The following is an 11487-nucleotide window of genomic DNA, read 5'->3' as shown; positions in this document are numbered from 1 at the left end:
TGTGTTTTCTTTTAACAAAGCCACGTCGGGCTATCTGCTGAGCCCACCGAGGGGAATCGAACCCCTGATTTTGTGTTGTAAATACGAAGACATACCGCTGTACTAGCGGGGGCACAATAAACCTATGCAAGGGAAATTCTGCACTGTGTCCACAAGGGATATCGAAAACCGATTTGTAGCATTGTAATTTCACAGACACACCGTTGAGCCACTGACAGTGAATTTAAAGAAATCGTAATTAATTCTATTTTATTTTCAATTACTCAAATTAAGTTGTCTCCACAAAAATAGTTTAAGTCTTTATTATTTGACGTTAACATTTTTTTTTATACTATGTCACCTCGTAACGAGACCGTGGCATAATGGTTAGCGTGCCCAGTACGTGAATCAAGGATTTATGGTTTGCGTTCCTTTGCCACGTAAGGTGCTCAACACTTTGGTGGCGTGAGTGTAGGTAGATGCTGCAGCACTGGTAGCGCTATATAAACGAGGTTTCAAGACAAATGTTTCATCCTTCTATTTCATATCATGTACTCACAGTAGAGGAGACGTTATTACCAGATCTTCTTTGTAGAAAAGTGACGATATAGGAACGATTTATGTATGGCTATCAGTTTCGTATTTTCTTTTGTTTATTTAAGTATGTCATTTATTGATTTTGAATAAATTACTCTTTTTTTTCGGTAAGTTAACTCAGTAGTTCTTGGAGTTACTTATAACAAATATGCAATATTTCCAACTCTGAAATTCAAAGCACGTGAAATTTCGTTAATACGTTTTTCAATATACATATCCTCAAAAAATTGGTGATCCTTTTATTGATGTAATAATAACGAAAGAAAATAGGAAAATAGATTTAAATTTCCATGGCGTACATATTAAACAAAAATTTATTCTGCTGTACATTTAGGTTTTTTACTGGATATTTTATTGTGATTTAGGGCAAAGTTGTTGTTTTTTCAGTTTGAACTGTATATAGCCGCTATTTCCCTCTAAGTACCAGTTTGACGGAATATTATGATGTCTCAGCTTTCTGTGCTATTGTTGCTTGCAAGTGCTTCGTTAACACGTTGACCATGTCAAGCTGAAAGTGCCAGTGGTCAACAAACCTCAGATCAAACAACAGATATCACAACTTCAGACTTCTGGAGGCACATCGACCTGAAGTCTCAAGAAATACCAGAAGAAATTAAACGAAATGTCGCAGACGTTGATGTCAAAGAAACCAGTATCACAGTCGATGTAAGTTACTTTAATGGTATTAGTTTTTCTATATCCTCTTAGCGTGAGGTTACTAACTCATGCGGATTCACTTGCAACTAAGATAATAAATATTATTATAAAACCTCTACTAAACACTTAGATAGAGCAGAATCTTAGTTTTCAGCGTATGCTGACAGCTATTTTGTTATCGTATTCTCAAGACACTGCTATAGGTATTAAAACGTAATTAAAATAAAGTACAGAACAACGTTTTGACCTGTTAACCAGAATATGACTTAAGAAGGTCGAAACGTTCTTCAGTATTTTATTTTAATTAAAGTTTTAATACCCATACCAGGTATCTTGAGATACATTTTTACTCCATGTGGGTTGTTTTTAGTGATCAGTATCAAAATATAAACCTTACTTCAAATTAATTCGTTTAAAAATGGACAACAAAAGGCCTCGATATTCCTACATATTTGCTCTATTGATGACAAATTTAAGTAAAAAATGAAACTTATTTTATAATGGAGTTGTGACAATTTATAACGTGTATGAACGTTCATATTATTTGCCTATATACGTACTTAGTTTCAACTATTAGCTTTACATGCCAGGTTATCTACTGTTCAAGTTATGATGTCAGAGTAGTGACAAGATGGCTATTAATCTTTACTTGATATATTACATTTTCTTTTGCAACACATAAGTTAACCAACTACATCATATACTTAACTGAAGCTGCGATAAGTTCCAAGTTCTTTTACATGATTTAGCTCAAATTATGTTCCAAACAGATGTTCCGACACCACAACTTGTAATCATAACCAGTTTTTAACCACATTGTTATAAAAATTTAGAGTTTTTGCAATTTAAGCAGTTTAGATTAGCACCATCTTGATTCCTGTATACGCAATGATGCCAATAGGTTTGACAATTATCAACTTACTGGCTGTAATGGTTTCTTAAGAAGTATAGCTATGGGATTTTACTAACGGAAACAAGTCTTTGTTTTTGTGTAAACGTTTAACAAGTTGTAATCAGTCAGTGAAATTCAAGTTATTTATTCAGTATTACAGATTTATTTCCTTTAAATAAATTATTTAAACCCTAGTATTACCGATATACAGTATTGTGCAAAATTGTAAGGACAAAATGAAGGATTAGGTTTTAGGTTTCTGTCAAAGAACATTGGAAGGTAAATTACAGGTGAAACACCAAAATGTTATTAATCTTCGTATTTAGTACAACGGAAACTCAGTGTAAGTGTTGAGTTCAGTAAACATAGTTTAACAGAAATTCAGTGGAAGTAATGAGTTCAGTAAACGTAGTACAACAGAAACTCAGTGGAGGTGTTGAGTTCAGTAAACATAGTACAACAGAAACTCAGTGGAAGTGTTGAGTTCAGTAAACAGCTAATAATTTGTGTCCCCCTTTTGGTTGAATAACTACAGATAGTCTTTCAACCATCGTTGCAATACATCTAATAAAAGTGTCCTTTGGAAAGTTTCTTCAAATGTCTGTAATACACTTCCATAAAGTTTCTTTAGAAGTAATTTTTGACATGTCAAGTTTTTGATCCATCATGTTCCAGATCTACTTAAGCTGGTTGAGATCGGGACTCTATGGGGGCCATTGTATCATTAAAATGACTCCAGCAGTTTCTTTCTTAATGTTTGAAAGAGGGTAGTTATTTTCTAGGTTGTAGAATCCTTAACCAATAATACACAAACCACTGAACCATGACGGTTCAGTATCTGATGGTATCTGTACTGGTTCATTATTCCATTTATTTTGCAAATATCTCCTGTTGCATTAACAGAAAAACACCTCCATACCATTATACTGACTCCACTTATATTTCATGGTTGGTGCTATGTACTGAGGTAAGTATCTTTCACCTTTCCTCCGTCGGACGCACGACCTACATTTTGAACCAAATATTTCAAAATTGGACTTATCCACTCATAAAGCCATTTACCAATCATTAGCAGTCCAGCTTTTGTATTTTTTAGCAGATTTCAGTCTCTTCATGATGATTGGAGATATAAGTAAAGGTTTTCTAACTGCTTCACAACCAAATATTTCATTCTCATTGAGTCTTCTTGACACTGTATATCAGGACACTTTTCTGTCATTAGGTTCATGGCTGTTTATCTCGTGTAGTCTTCCTTCTGTCCTGAAAGCTGCATAAACAAAGATACTTAACATCAGTATAACTGAGTTTAGGTGTTCCTCTTCCTTTCCTATTTTCTAATTTACCTGTCTCAGTCTCATGATCTAGGGTGTGCTTGACAGTTCTAGGAGAACATTTCAATTCTGAAGCAATTTGCTGGAGAGTCCAATCAGCACCACGTAAAGTTTATGTACAAACTCTCTGCTCTACTGACAATTCTCTAAGCTTTTCGGGTCATGAAAATAAAACTTAATATAATGTGCTAAACACTCTCTGTATGAAGGTTTATTTGTGGAGTGTTATTAAATTGATTTCTAACATACACCGGTACCATATGTTAGTTCCTTACTATCTTCTTTCTATATAGTTAACACACTGCATTGGGCACCATGACAGTTATTTCAGACCTTAAATTTAATCAGTATGTTCATTCAAGCAAAATCCTTATGATATGTCTTTGGTACAAGTTTACGGAAATTCTAAAGAATGACAAGTATTCTCATACTGGTTCATCAGTTGTCAACAGTAAAGTATTACCATGTTGTTTTAGGAAAAACATTTTGAGTTTTTGTACGTTTTGACATGGAAGAATTAGCTCCACAAAATGGAAAGAATGACAAAATATTTTCTTGTCCTAACACTTTTGTGTTTGTGTTTTCTTATAGCAAAGCCACATCGGACTATCTGTTGAGTCCATCGAGGGAATCGAACCCCTGATTTTAGCATTGTAAATCCGTAGACTTACCACTGTAACAGCGGGGTACAACACTCTTGTTCAGTACTGTAATTGAATACTTGTTAGACATGATTTTGGTTTGGTTTGTTGTAAATTTCGCGCAAAGCTACTCGAGGGCTATCTGCGCTAGCCATCCCTAATTTAGCAGTGCAAAAATAGAGGGAAGGCAGCTAGTCATCATCACCCACCGCCAACTCTTGGGCTACTCTTTTATCAACGAATAGTGTGATTGACCGTCACATTATAACGCTTCCACGGCTGAAACGGCGAGCATGTTTGTTGTGACGGGGATTCGAACCCGCGACCCTCAGCTTACGAATCGAGTGTCCTACCCACCTGGTCATGGCGGGTCTGTTCGATACATATACCCTAATCAAAAATGAGTGATATTGAGAAAAAAAGAAGACATAATGCGACTATTTTCACAAATGTATATTGAATTCTCTATTTGTTTCATATATAAAATATTTGAAGTCTTGCGTATTTTACAAATATAATATTTGAGTTCGCTATGAGCTTTATATATAAAACCAGTAATTTCATCCTGTTTTAAGTTCTTTATACTGAATGTTGTAATAATAATATAGATGTAGCAATATGATGTAATGTGTAGAACCTACCTGTATGTTTAGACACATAAACAGTCTGTAATGTTAATATTAACTTAACACTGTTTCAAAACTGACTTTTAAATTATATTTTTATAATGGAATTGTGAGAAGGCTTAAGGACTGTTTGATAATTTTGACTGATGGTAAAGATAGTTTGTACTGTTTATTATTTTATATCATATTAAACAACATGATTGGTAATATTGCAACTTCCTAGGTAGGAAATACAAACAGGTAGTCATTTACAAAACTCTCACAGTTTCAAACAGTTGTACATATTTTTTTTAGACTTTCTCACGGAATCATGTTCATGTGATACTTAGCTACAGATAAGCCTTAAAATCGTGCATACAGAACTATCTAAGTGAAGAATAAATTGAACACGGATGGTAGGGTAAAGCAAGTAAACCAAAGTTTAATTTAAAACAATAAAATTGTTTATTCAACACTAACACAGTATTCTGTTACCTAGGGGCATCTGGCGTTCGACTCACGAACTACTACTGATTGTGGGTTTGAATCCCACCATCAAACATGCTCGATCTTTTAGCCGTGGAAGCGTTTTAATATGACGGTCAATTCTACTTTTCTTGTCAGCGGTGGGTAATGTTAACTAAATTCTTTCCTATGCATTTATCAGAAGCTTATGTATTTCCTGTTTGAATAGGCTGTATTCTAAGAAATTATAGTGGAAGGATTAACTCACGTTTACGGAAAACAAAAAAATTTCGTTAACTGCAAGGACAATTAGGGTAAAACTTTATGGATATATCTGAACACATTCATGATGTTAAGAAAACATAAATAAATAAAATAAAAATAAAAAAAATTTGAAGCCCTGTAGCCTAAATGATTTCAAAAGGTGGAATGCTGTTCATCAGGGATCTACGAATAAAGATATATTCGAATAAACTGGAAACAGTTTGATTTAGTAACGAATAAAACTTTATTATAAATGCACACCGTTTCGACCTGATTATTTCATTATCAGGTACAAGTAGTTTACAGTGACACAGTAATACACACACTAAAGAATAAAGAAGTCACATGACTGAGATTGCTTCACAACATGAGATAGGTATCTTAGTACCCTGGGTGTTGGTTTTTGGGCGGGGTTGTTTTCTTCAATTAAGATAGCTTTCTTCACTCTTTGTTTATCGTTATTTGGTTCTTTGTTTAAAATTACACTGTTTTTTGTGGATGTACTGTGGATTTTTCAGTTACAATGGTGGAAAACATGGGAGAGGTTTTCATTATTATGTTCAGTGAATCTGATTTATAATTTTCTGTCGATTTCTTTGATGTGAAATTCTGGATAGGTTTGGTCTGTTTTGGATTTCGCTCAAAGGTACACGATTTGCATACGATTTCAAATTATTTTGGTTGTTCTTAAGCATAAAGATATACAAAGGGCTATCTATACAATGCCCATCACGGATATCGAAATCCGGCTTTTAGCCAGTAGACTTGCAGACTCGCTGCTGTGATCATCGAAGAAGGAGGTTCTTTGAAAAGTACCTCTGATACTGCACCTTGCAAAATTGTGAAAGTTCTTGAAACAGGTTTCAGAGATTTGATGTGGCAATCTTTTTGTTTTTTTATTTGGGAGTAAAGCAGGCCTATTAAGAATGGTTTGTTTTCACATTGTTAATAACAGGAACAGTCCACTGTGGAGGAGTACTGCCATCTTTAGACTTCCATCATTTCCAGACAACTCATCTTCATAGTCCTAACATCTGCTTAAGTATTCTCTTCAGTTGAATTTCTACACGTTATTCGTCATTAGAAGAAACCTCTACCTCATTTCAAGATTTATTGTATATCAACAATATTTTTATAAAGCCAAACATTGTTGATTATCATTTGCATTGAATACAAATCTTCCCTATATTTGTATCTCTTTGTAATTCCTGAAGCGATTTTCTATTGTCGTGATTCCAAACTTGTACAGTTTTACAATACAACATTTCTTTATCTTGTTACTAAAGATTGGTACTTTCTCTTGACAACAGGGATGGAGAGTCAATGACACCCCTCAAATCACAAGTGTATTTTGTAGTTTTAATTAAAACCCACATTCGTTACAACAAAGCTATAGGAGTTTCAAAAACGTCTCCAGTTGTTGACAATAATAGGAAATATGCTGAAAGACTGAAAGATGTTGATTCATGTTTTCTGCTCTTGTGGAATTATTTACTACTAGAATGTCACATATATAAACATTTTTCTAAAGTTACGTTATTCTCATTGAAAATTACGTTTTATGTGTTTCCCACGTCCCACACAAAAATCACCAATAAGCTGACTTACCAGTGTTTTTTCCTGTTATTTTAGTGCAGCCTATTTAAATAATCTGCCATATTTATATTCTTTTCCATAATGTACCTAGGGCATTAACAATTATGTTTCAGTTGGTACTTCTAAGACTTAAACAAAACTATGTTTCAGTTGGTACTCCCAGAACTTTAACAGCTATGTTTCAGTTAGTTAACCAGCAGAACTCATCCATCACACAATTTGTCGTTCCTTTACAAGGAAAATCGCTGAAAGTTTACAGCAGCAACAGGCCTAAGGAATGTTTCTGAAATGGAAACCTCGACTGTTCTACTGTACGAAGGTAGCCATTTTTATTATGTAGAAGAACTGTATGCAGAAGAACTGAGGTCTTTTAGTTTTGTTCAGTAGAAAGAGGTCTATTAACCCACAAGGACCCTGCTACGGGACAGTGAGGCAGGTCCATGTTGGAGAAATTAGAATTCAATGAGTGAGTGCGTCATCAAATAACTGGCCTGCACTTCGGGGGGATCAATGGAGAGAGGTCCAAGCTGCAAAAGAGACAGGAGAAGACGTAGATTTATTAATACGTGTATCCTTGGAGAGCAGAAGACTCTTCAAATGATGAGAGAAAGTCTTTATAAGAGAATCAGACAGATTTGTCTGTACCTCCGCTGTTCCAGTGGAGTGGAGTACAGCAGCATACATCAGAGGTGGAAGAGGAAATAACAGTTTATGTGTTTCTGGATAAGATATGTTGTTTATGGTCTTCAAAAGTACACCTTTTTTTCCTTTTCTAATTCAGGGCAAGGACGAAAACATGGAGGGTGGGAACCATTACAGTCAGAGCAATGTGGGTCCGATTGACACTCATAGCTGTTGTGCCCTTAGCCTCCAGAACGAGCACGTGTGAGAGAATTACAAGATTTCTTAGAATCTCTGAACCTTAGCATTGGAAACATGTAACAGATAATTTGCTTTGATAGTGGCAGACAGACATAGCAATTTAAACGGCAACATCAGAACGTTTGTAATCCAAATTGTTCCATTTTTACAAATGGAGAGAGGCCAAACAGCCGAAACACCTTGGCTGGAGAAACAAGCGAGGATCTCTGATTCAGGGATATTAAGTAAATTTTTCTTCATGATCACTCCTCTTGAGGAATTCAGATTAGCATGGGAGTAACCTTGAAAGGCATATTTCCAATGGACTTCGATTTCATGAGGAGTGTGCTATCTTGTGTTTAAGATATTTCAACTGAGATCTCCTCATATTGTAGCTTTTTGACAAACTCAGAAGAGCTAATCAGCCCCTTTGGTTACTCCTGAAGGTAAAAGGGAGCCATTTGTCCTCATGATTGATCGTTTTCTAATGAATTTTATTTTATGTTGATGTTCATTATTTTTATTATCCATAAGGAATACAGAATGATTCATTACCCATTGACCCCACCCTCCATGGAGTCGAACAAGAAGACGCGCTACACAACCCAACTAGGGCAGTGTAGCTATGCCATAGTTTTCTAAGTGTTATACCCAAACACTAGCATCAGACATACTGCCCACAATACCCGATGAGAACGTTCAACACCAGTACTCAGTTTACCTCTGCCCAACAGGATCACATGACTGACTTTAGGGGAAAGCATCACAAGTCCACACAGTTACAGAACTTTACGGCCAAAGTGGTGTGTTTCAGTGCCTCCGACACCTCTCAACCAATAGAATCCTCTTCTTTCCTTCAAGGTCCTACAAGTTCCAATCGTCATGTAAAGGAATCCACATCGAGAGGTAACCATTTGGACTTGTTTTAAAAACAAGAGTACCAATACACACACAATATATTATAATGGTTTTATTTTAAACCTGAATAACCATCAACTTCTATATTTATTTATAACTTTACAACATGTCTGGATTATTAGGAAGAATTATATTATGTTGATATTCCAAATCCACCAAGTAGTAAGTGGATGTAGATTATGTTGTTCCATATGAAATATTTGATGTAAGTGGTTGTATAGACTGTTGATCCTAATGGAATGTTTCTGCTAAGTAGACGTAAGTGCTGTTGCCCCAAATGGAAAATTTATGGTAAATTGAATGTAGATGCTGTTGCCCCAAATGAAATATTTCTGGTAAGTGGAATGTAGATGCTTTTGCCGCAAATGCAAGATCTGTGGTAAGTGGATGTAGATCCTGATACTATATGATGTTATAGCTTGTGCTCGGTAAGATACGCTCATTGGCAAGTCAAAATGAATTATAGATCTTCACATTTTGTACTTTTTGGTAACTTTTAATTCGTAAGTGGAGTAAAGATAAAACGTTTGGTTACGCTACAGTTCAACTGGCTCTTGTCCATATGAAATATTTGAAGTAAGTGGTTGTATAGACTGTTGATCCTAATGGAATGTTTCTGCTAAGTAGACGTAGGTGCTGTTGCCCCAAATGAAATATTTATGGTAAGTGGAATGTAGATGTTGTTGCCCCAAATGAAATATTTCTGGTAAGTGGAATGTAGATGCTTTTGCCGCAAATGCAAGATCTGTGGTAAGTGGATGTAGATCCTATTATTCCAAATGCACTATTTGTGGTAAGTGGATGTAGATCCTGATACTACATGATGTTATAGCTTGTGCTCGGTAACATACGCTCATTGGCAAGTCAAAATAAATTATAGATCTTTACATTTTGTACTTTTTTATGACTCGGTGACACAGCGGTACCTCTGCGGACTCACAACGTCACAAACCTTTGGTCTTCACTTCAAACAAATAAACTCTTTAATAAAATAATTTGAAACATAAAATTTATATATTTTTATTGTGTGAATTGAAAACTGAATTAAACCTGAGATTCTAAGTGAGTATTGTATTTTGTGTATGAATATATGATGTAGACTCATCATTCATTACTGCGTGGATAGGTACGTGTAATAAATTTTCATGAGATATGAATTTCTTTTGTTACTTAAAAATTACAACTTTACTTGTCAATTTGTATAGACTTGTTGTTACTTGGAAACTACTTGTCAATGTGTATAAATTAATACATTATTCACTTTAGAACCACTAAATTATTGTTAGAAATTATAAACCACCGTATATAATATATAAATAGTGTGTAATTTATATATAATATTTATATTTAAAAGGAAACAGGAGTTGGTAATAATATCAATTTGACGTTTTGTAACGATTTTCTAAAAAAAAAAAACGAAACGTGTTTGTGGTTAATATTCCGTTATTGTTTTATTTTTTGTAATCATGTTTTTTTTTCATAACTGTAACCAGAATATCAAAGTTTTCTACCGTGAAGCTTTACCTAAGGACACTTCCAATTTCCACATCTCCATCCTTCTACTGCACGGAGCAGCGTTTTCTTCCAAAACCTGGCTGGACCTGGGCACAATACAAGTGCTGGCTGCAATGGGCTACCGGACTGTGGCAATGGTGTACCTGGTGGGCTTTCTGTTCATTACCAACTTAACATTACAACATTTAGAGGTAGGTGTCAGTTCATTACTAACTTAACATTACAACATTTAGAGGTAGGCGTCAGTTCATTACTCACGATGCTCCCCCCCCAATGACACAGTGGTACACCTGCAGACTTATAAAGGTAGAATTCGGGTTTCGATACTCGTGGCAGAACAGAGCACAGATAGTCTATTGTGTTGCTTTGTGCTTAACTTCAAAACAAACAATAGTAGCTTAACATTACAATATTTTGGTATAGACTCCAGTTCATTGCTAATTTAACAATACAATATTTTGATATAGACTCCAGTTCATTGCTAACTTAACATTACAATATTTTGATATAGACTCCAGTTCATTGCTAACTTAACATTACAATATTTTGATATAGACTCCAGTTCATTGCTAATTTAACATTACAATATTTGGATATAGGTGTCAGTTCATTACTGAATGAAGAGATAGGTAGTCAAGACCTTTATCATAAATTAAATTCTTTGTTTGTTTTTTAAATTTCACACAAAGCTACACGAGGGCTATCTGCGCTAGCCGTCCCTAATTTTGCAGTGTAAGACTAGAGGAAATGTAGATAGTTAACATCACCCACCGCCAACTCTTGGTGTACTTCTTTACCAATAAATATTGGATTTACGGCTGAATGGGCGAGCATGTTAGGTGTGACGGGGATTTAAACTCGCGACCCTCAGATGCGAGTCAAGCGCCTCAACCACCTGGCCATTTTGGACCCTGACCAGTTGTGAATAGAGTTTCAAACACAGTTTTGTATCTCTTGTGTAGTGAAATAGCTATCATGTTAAGTATGTAATTAATTAGCATGTTTTATTCTTAGGAATTGAACGTTTTTAAACGATCATGTTTAATAATCTCTCAATTGTGTAAATCTACAATTGTATTTCTTATTTTCGGCATAAAAGTGTTATCCAAAAGTTTAATCCTGGTGACCTTTAACCTGCAGTCTACGTGGCGAGACCTTTGTTTGTT

At 35.1% G+C, this 11487-nt stretch overlaps 1 long non-coding RNA gene across 1 annotated transcript; it reads left to right on the top strand.

Moving 5' to 3' along the window:
- Window positions 1–455: 455 nt before the first annotated feature.
- Window positions 456–10505, top strand: LOC143258261 (uncharacterized). The gene is made up of 3 exons (XR_013032240.1): window positions 456–601; window positions 964–1242; window positions 10300–10505. It is a non-coding gene; the product is annotated as an uncharacterized LOC143258261 (long non-coding RNA).
- Window positions 10506–11487: the final 982 nt, after the last annotated feature.

This window comes from Tachypleus tridentatus, chromosome 7, assembly GCF_004210375.1.
Source record: "Tachypleus tridentatus isolate NWPU-2018 chromosome 7, ASM421037v1, whole genome shotgun sequence".
Taxonomy (NCBI): domain Eukaryota; kingdom Metazoa; phylum Arthropoda; class Merostomata; order Xiphosura; family Limulidae; genus Tachypleus; species Tachypleus tridentatus.
Note: the sequence above shows the minus strand (reverse complement) of the source record. Positions and strands in the feature narration are given on the sequence as shown.